Raw genomic sequence first — 8,085 nt, 5'->3', positions numbered from 1 at the left:
GGGATCAGTCAAGGTTTTTTAGGTTTCAAAGAATGAATTTCAATTTCGATTGAATCTAAAACACAAAGAAAATTAGTTTACAGCATAGAAGAAACCTATGTATATGTGATATGATATTATAGATGAACTAGTTTTATATGAACTAACCATATATCTGAAATAACTAATCTTTTCTATATAAAAAAGGCCTCGCTATTACTGTCAATTTCTATAGGGATAGAAAAGCAAAGTCCTTGCGTTTCAGCTCTAATTGTGAATTGAAAATTAAAAAACTAAAGAAATTGTATAAAAAAACGAAGAATTCAAAGAATGATTCCAAAATTAAGGTAAGAGAAGAACAAAGATTATACAGATTCACCCCCAAAACTATGTAGTTCGAGACGAAAAAAGAAATCTCGAAGTAATTCGTTTAATAACTATTATTTTCAATTTTTAATTCTTATTTTTATTAATTACTTTAACTGAAAAAGTCTTGGTAATTGAAAAATGAAGTCAGAATTTATTAGTCGATTATATCATTAACTATTTCTTTCTTTTATATGTAGGTTACGAGGAAATTCTCATGAATCCAATTATTTCTGCCGCTTCTGTTATTGCTGCTGGATTGGCCGTAGGGCTTGCTTCTATTGGACCTGGGGTTGGTCAAGGCACTGCCGCAGGGCAAGCTGTAGAGGGGATTGCACGACAACCAGAGGCAGAGGGAAAAATACGGGGTACTTTATTACTTAGTCTGGCTTTTATGGAAGCTTTAACAATTTACGGGCTGGTTGTAGCATTAGCACTTTTATTTGCTAATCCTTTTGTTTAATCCTAAAAAGATAAAAATACATATGTGGACTTCCTTTTTCGAATTATATTAATAATTCACTCCTACAATTCTTTATCTGTTCGGATAAGAACACAGGAGAAGGACTAATTGAAAGGTATTCACATACTTATTCACCCTCTTTCTTCTTTTTGTTTAGTCCAATGAACCCCTCTTTTATTTTATTTCTTTTAAGATAATTTTTTGAAAGTGTTCAAACTAGATAGATTTTGCAATTGATAAAAGAACTGGTATCTAATTCTAAGAAGTATCATTCTTTTAGGGAATCTTCCAATTGATTGACCAATCCAAATTATATCAAATTCTATAATTATATATTCCAATTAGATTATTATATTATCTATCTAATAGGAATATTAGAAAGATAATTAGTCTATTCATAAGAGGAGATGAGATCATATGAAAAATATAACCGATTCTTTCCTTTGTTTGGGCTCCTGGCCATCCGCCGGAAGTTTCGTGTTTAATACCGATATTTTAGCAACAAATCCAATAAATCTTAGTGTAGTGTTAGGTCTACTGGTTTTTTTTGGAAAGGGAGTGTGTGCGAGTTGTTTATTTCAAAGAATAAATTGGATTTAACCAAACTGCACTTTTTAGTTTAGTTAGAATTAAGAAAATGTGCAGAATCCCGCGAATTACTTCTGAATTCATTTTCTTTTTTGAATAAATTAAGAAAAATCTTAAAGAACCATAGCATTTCGCGCTTTATTGGTAATCCACTTTGATTCTCTATTTACCAAAAATTTTGGACTATTACCATGGTTAAAAAGAGTTTGAAGTCTATACGCAGTGTAGTACTCTTTCTACCGCTATATTAATACAGAAAGGAAACGGTTTCAAAAAAATTATTCGATTTTTTTTCGATATAAAACACTCATGTCGATAAAAAAAATGGCTTGAATCCTATTTATGGCGAGAAATAAAAAACGGGTGAATTTAAACCTCCCCTTTGTACGATGCGTAATCGATGGATGACCTATGTATAAATTCAAAAGAAGTCTTTGGATTTGAATAAAAAAACAACTTTGTTGACATATATTTGTTTGGTCAAAAGAGTCCTCCGAATATTCTAGTCTTATATTGGTAATTGTTTTCACTTTGAATAGAGAAGAGAGGATAGGCTCATTACATAAAAAATTGGTAAATTTCCGATAAGTAATTGAGTGTGAGAGCCAAATGAATCGAAAGATTCATGTTTGGTTCGGGAAGAGATCATAGACATTTTGAAATGGATGGAAAGAGAGTCTACTTTCATTACGTGATTTATTAGATAATCGAAAACAGAAAATCTGGAGAACTATTCGAAACTCAGAAGAATTACAGGAAAACGCCATTGAACAGCTCGAAAAAGCCCAGGCCCGCTTAAGGAAAGTTGAAACAGAAGCAGATCTGTTTCGGGTGAATGGCTATTCTGAGATCAAACGAGAAAAATTGAATTTAATTAATTCAATTTATACGACTTTGGAACAATTAGAAAATTACAAAAACGAAGCTATTGATTTTGAACAACAAAGAGTTATTAATCAAGTTCGACAGCGGGTTTTACAACAAGCCTTACAGGGAGCTCTAGGAACTCTAAATAGTTGCTTGAACAACGAGTTACATTTACGTACTGTTAGTGCTAATATTGGCATGTTTGGGATGATGAAATAAAAAAATAACTGATTAGGCTTTCTATTATACAATAGAGTATAGGCATCATTTTTTTCTTATAAAAAATAAATTTAAGATATTTTCATGGTAACCATTCGTGCAGATGAAATTAGTAAAATTATCCGTGAACGCATTGAGCAATATAATACAGAAGTAAAAATTGTAAATACTGGTACCGTACTTCAAGTAGGCGATGGTATTGCTCGTATTTATGGTCTTGATGAAGTAATGGCGGGTGAATTGGTGGAATTTGAAGAAGGTACTATAGGCATTGCTTTGAATTTGGAATCAAAAAATGTTGGTGTTGTATTAATGGGTGATGGTTTGCTGATACAAGAGGGAAGTTCAGTAAAAGCAACAGGAAGAATTGCTCAGATACCTGTAAGTGAAGCTTATTTGAGTCGTGTTATAAATGCCCTGGCTAAACCAATTGACGGTCGAGGAGAAATTTCAGCTTCGGAATCTCGATTAATAGAATCTCCCGCTCCCGGTATTATTTCAAGACGTTCGGTATATGAGCCTCTCCAAACAGGACTTATTGCTATTGATTCGATGATCCCCATAGGACGGGGCCAGCGAGAATTAATTATTGGAGATAGACAAACAGGTAAAACAGCAGTAGCCACAGATACAATTCTCAATCAACAGGGACAAAATGTAATATGTGTTTATGTAGCTGTTGGTCAAAAAGCATCTTCTGTGGCTCAAGTGGTGACTACCTTACAAGAAAGAGGAGCAATGGAATACACTATTGTAGTAGCTGAAACAGCGGATTCTCCAGCTACATTACAATACCTCGCGCCTTATACAGGAGCAGCTCTGGCTGAATATTTTATGTACCGTGAACGTCACACTTTAATCATTTATGACGATCTCTCCAAACAAGCACAGGCTTATCGGCAAATGTCTCTTCTATTACGAAGACCACCAGGTCGCGAAGCTTATCCAGGGGATGTTTTTTATTTACATTCGCGTCTTTTGGAAAGAGCCGCTAAATTAAGTTCTCAGTTAGGCGAAGGAAGTATGACTGCTTTACCAATAGTTGAAACTCAATCGGGAGATGTTTCAGCTTATATTCCTACGAATGTAATTTCCATTACAGATGGCCAAATATTCTTATCGGCCGATCTATTCAATGCTGGAATAAGACCCGCTATTAATGTTGGTATTTCAGTTTCCAGAGTTGGATCGGCGGCTCAAATCAAAGCCATGAAACAAGTAGCTGGTAAATTAAAATTGGAATTAGCACAATTCGCAGAATTAGAAGCTTTTGCACAATTCGCTTCTGATCTAGATAAAGCTACTCAAAATCAATTAGCAAGAGGTCAACGATTGCGCGAGTTGCTTAAACAATCCCAATCAGCTCCTCTTACTGTGGAAGAACAGATAGTAACTATTTATACCGGAACGAATGGTTATCTTGATTCATTAGAAATTGGACAGGTAAGGAAATTTCTTGTTGAGTTACGTGCTTACTTAAAGACGAATAAACCTCAATTCAAAGAAATCATATCTTCTACCAAGACATTCACTGGGGAAGCAGAAGCCCTTTTAAAGGACGCTATTAAAGAACAGATGGAACTCTTTTTATTCCAGGAACAAGTAGAAAAAAATTGATGAATCATTAAATAATTTTGTAATTCAATTTTCCAATTTTTATAATTAGTATCTTTTAATATGTTTTTATTTCATTTGAATATTATATATAATGAATTCGAATCAAAATGTAATAAATCAAAAAAAATAGAAGGACAAGGTTGAAATTAGATATGCAAACAACTTGCGTCCAATAGGATTTGAACCTATACCTAAGGTTTAGAAGACCTCTGTCCTATCCATTAGACAATGGACGCTTCTATTTTATATTTGATTCTTTAACCTTTTTAACTAAACCTTATTAAAAAGATTAAAGAATCAAACAAATATAAAGAATTCTAGAAATTATAAAAATAAAATAAATCAAATATTTAGAATAAAAGAAAAAAAAAATAAAAAAGAAAAATCAATTGAATATAATTGAATATATATAACTAAAACTAAATTAAGAAATGAAAATGAAGAATTGACAAATTCTTTAAGAATTCTAGATTCATTCTCGAAGAAAAAAGATAGATTTAAATAGAATAAAATAGAAGCGGGTAGCGGGAATCGAACCCGCATCGTTAGCTTGGAAGGCTAAGGGTTATAGTCGACGTTGATTCATCATTTTGATTTAACGTCTCTAATTCAAAACTGAACGTGAAACTTTTGTTTCATTCGGCTCCTTTACGGAATGAAGAGATGGACAATAAAAAAAATTGACCCATAACATCTATGTCAGCCTTTTTGTATGAATAGGTTTCAAATATCTTGCTTTTTAGATGATCCCTCTAGAAGAGCAATATTCTAACAATCTATGTTTTTTTTCTAGTTACTTCGTTCTCTATTTCTATTTCAGAAAATCTTTAGGAAAAGAAGAAAATTTCCGTCGAGCTAAAAAAATGTCGATGTCTCTAGTAAACTAAAAGAATCGTTTAATAGCTATTTTGCTTCAATTTTTACTATGCAAAAAAATGGAAGATTTAGTTACGATTAGAAAGAAACTTTGTATATTTCTCTCCATAGATCCTTTAGTAATACTCAAAAAATTCGGATTATAGATCCAATTCCAAAAACTTATGTTTCATAATTTTAAAACTCAATTTGTCAAATTCGATTTGATTCTTCTTGTATACAAATTACAATAATGTATATTATACCGCAAATAATTCATCGAGGGGTATAAAGGAGTCCCTTTAAGTAAAAAATAAAGTTTTTGATCGGCATATGAATCAAATGGGGGATCCCTTAACTTTTGGGGGGTCCTTGAAACGAATCGCACTTTTACCACTAAACTATACCCGCTACAATATCATTATTGTATCTTTTGTTGAACAAAGCAATCAGACAAAATAAAGAAATGGGAGGCATAATATTCTAATAAGTCGAGTATTGACATGTTTCATTAGAGAATCTTCTAATGAAATTTGAAAAACGGGATAATTTTCATTTTTTTATTTTGCTGAAGGTTATATATATATACAATTTACGTTACCAGAAAAAAGAGAGGGAGTAAGAAAAGAGAACATTTTTATATTATCTTATTTTGGTTTTATCTCATAGGAATCTATCCGTATCTCTTATTTTTTTTTTAATTACAAATATTTTTACAAATATTTTTTTTTCGAATAAAATATATTCAAATAAAGAATTTTTCTTCAATATTCATGGGAATAAAAGAAAAAGAGCCCGACTAGGTACTGGCCGGGCTCATTGGCTGTATAAAAAGAAAAAAAGAAAACTAAAATATATAGAATAATAAAAAAAAGATAGATAAGATAAAAAAGAATAAAAAAAAAGCAAGTCTCTTTTTTTTTAAGCTCCCTTTTTGTTCTTCTTGTTTATGTGATATAACATAAACAAAGTAATTCTTTTTTTTTTCAATTGGGGAGAGATGGCTGAGTGGACTATAGCGTCGGATTGCTAATCCGTTGTACAAATTCTTGTACCGAGGGTTCGAATCCCTCTCTTTCCGTTGATAATTTGGTATTTTTTTTTGAACTTGTTTTTTTTATTTACTAGTTAAAGATGTTAAAATAGAGAAAATCCTAAAAATATTTCAAAATTCCGCACAAGCAAGAAAACACAGAATCCACTTTTTTCTTATTCTATTCTTCACGTCCTGGATTACGTCCTGGATCGTTAGATAGGAATCCGAAGATGAAAAGAGAAACGAAAAAGATCACTACCGTATAAACAAAAAGTTTTAGAGTAAGCATTATGAAATCTCCAAGATAATTAAAAAACGACAAAGAAAGAGAATAGATTCTCTTATATTACAACATATTTTGTTTCTTTTAATACTAAGATACTAAGTTTCTAAAAAATGAAGTTTTTTTAGGATATGAGGAGATATATATATATGAGTTTCGAAAATGAATTGATAGTAAGAGTAGATTATTTTATTACAAATTATCAATAATTCTTTTGACCAAAAATCCTTTTTTTCTGTAATCTAGGTATTCGATTGGTGAGGGGTTCCAATCGAATAATCGGATTAGGTTTTTTCAATTCAAAAAACGTAAATGATGAGAAGGTCCCTTTTTTTCCTATATATTGAAAAATTTCAATATTGGAATCCAGAAGTCACACTGTAAGACTTATCTGATCTTATAAATTGTTAAAATGTTCGAGTTTTAGTTTTCTGAAAAATTCTGAATTTTTTTACGACATTATTCAAATTAAAAATATCATCGAAAACTTACAGCAGCTTGCCAAACAAAAGCTAAAAGAAAAAATAGTACGGGTATTACTGGCATAATATCCACAATTGGATTCAAGAAAGCGTAGGCTTCGGGCAATTTCTCCAAAAAAAAACTACTGGAATAAAGGACGGAGTGAATACAAATACAGATCCAACTAAAGATATTAAGCATAACAAACATTTTGTTCTTTAAAAAAAATAAAAGTTATTTTTGTTTTTTTTTTTTCATTCTAATTTTCAATTTTATTGCATTATATACATAATACAATAAAAAGGAAAATAAAGAGTTATGAATAAAAGTAAAAAAATGAATCAAATAAGATAAGAATCTCGAGAATCCTTCTTTTATTTGAACTTTTCCAGTTTCAAAATATTTTTTATTCTGAAATCAAAAAAATTGAAGAAATCATACTTCCTTCTATATAATATCTTAATTGAATTGTATGTAATGATCAATCAATTTAGTTTTATCCTATCTATCTATATCCATTTATAGATATAGATAGATATGTAGATACGCATATAAAATACTAGTCGCAAAATTTTTTTTTTATAGAAATTTTTGAACTGGAATTGACGAACAACCAATATCAATAATAGTCTTTATTAATGTAAAATGGAAAATGGGGCGTGGCCAAGCGGTAAGGCAACGGGTTTTGGTCCCGCTATTCGGAGGTTCGAATCCTTCCGTCCCAGAGCATATCTATTTAGGATGTATATCATATTTGAATACAGATTGTATCGCATAATTAAAAGGGACCCTCCTTTTTTTGAAAAAAAAAATTATCATTTTTCTACTTTACAAATTATAAAAATAGAATAGAGTAGAAAATATATTGCTAGAATATCAAGTTCATTTTCATTTATGTCTTTACTTTTAAAAAGGTTTTCATTATATATAAGAAAAACCGAAACGTAAAAAAAAGGATAGATTCTTATGTAGCGAATGAATCAATCACTATTCACGATTCGATAATTACATACTGGATCTAAGCTAAGGGAATGTTAGAGTAAAACTTCGTTTGAAACGATGTGGTAAAAAGCAACGTGCGGCTTGAAAGACATGATTAAATTAGGGGTGGATTTTGATATCCGCCATTTTTTCTAGTATTTTACAAACGAACATGATCTTGACTTGACATCATTTGTTCTGTTCCACTAGACCCCTTTTTTTGTTTTTGGGACAGGAAAGGGATTAATGATGTAAATAGTACATGATGGAACTCGAATTTATTCATTTCTCGGGAGCAAGTATCTAAAATTTAATAAATTCTAAAAAGTTAATAAGTCTGTTTATTTTATAAAAATAGAAAGGATCTTA

General features: G+C 30.8%; 1 non-coding gene across 1 annotated transcript; it reads right to left on the bottom strand.

Annotated features, from left to right (window-relative positions):
- Window positions 1-4,263: 4,263 nt before the first annotated feature.
- On the bottom strand, window positions 4,264-4,335 carry TRNAR-UCU (transfer RNA arginine (anticodon UCU)). Its single transcript has one exon. It is a non-coding gene; the product is annotated as a tRNA-Arg (tRNA).
- Between the last annotated feature and the right edge of the window lie 3,750 nt (window positions 4,336-8,085).

This window comes from Vigna unguiculata, unplaced genomic scaffold (genome assembly GCF_037176805.1).
Source record: "Vigna unguiculata cultivar grain cowpea cultivar isolate G323 ecotype 2 unplaced genomic scaffold, ASM3717680v1 ptg000117l, whole genome shotgun sequence".
Classification (NCBI taxonomy): Eukaryota; Viridiplantae; Streptophyta; class Magnoliopsida; order Fabales; family Fabaceae; genus Vigna; species Vigna unguiculata.
The sequence above is the reverse complement of the archived record's forward strand: the minus strand, read 5'-3'. Positions and strand labels throughout refer to the sequence as shown.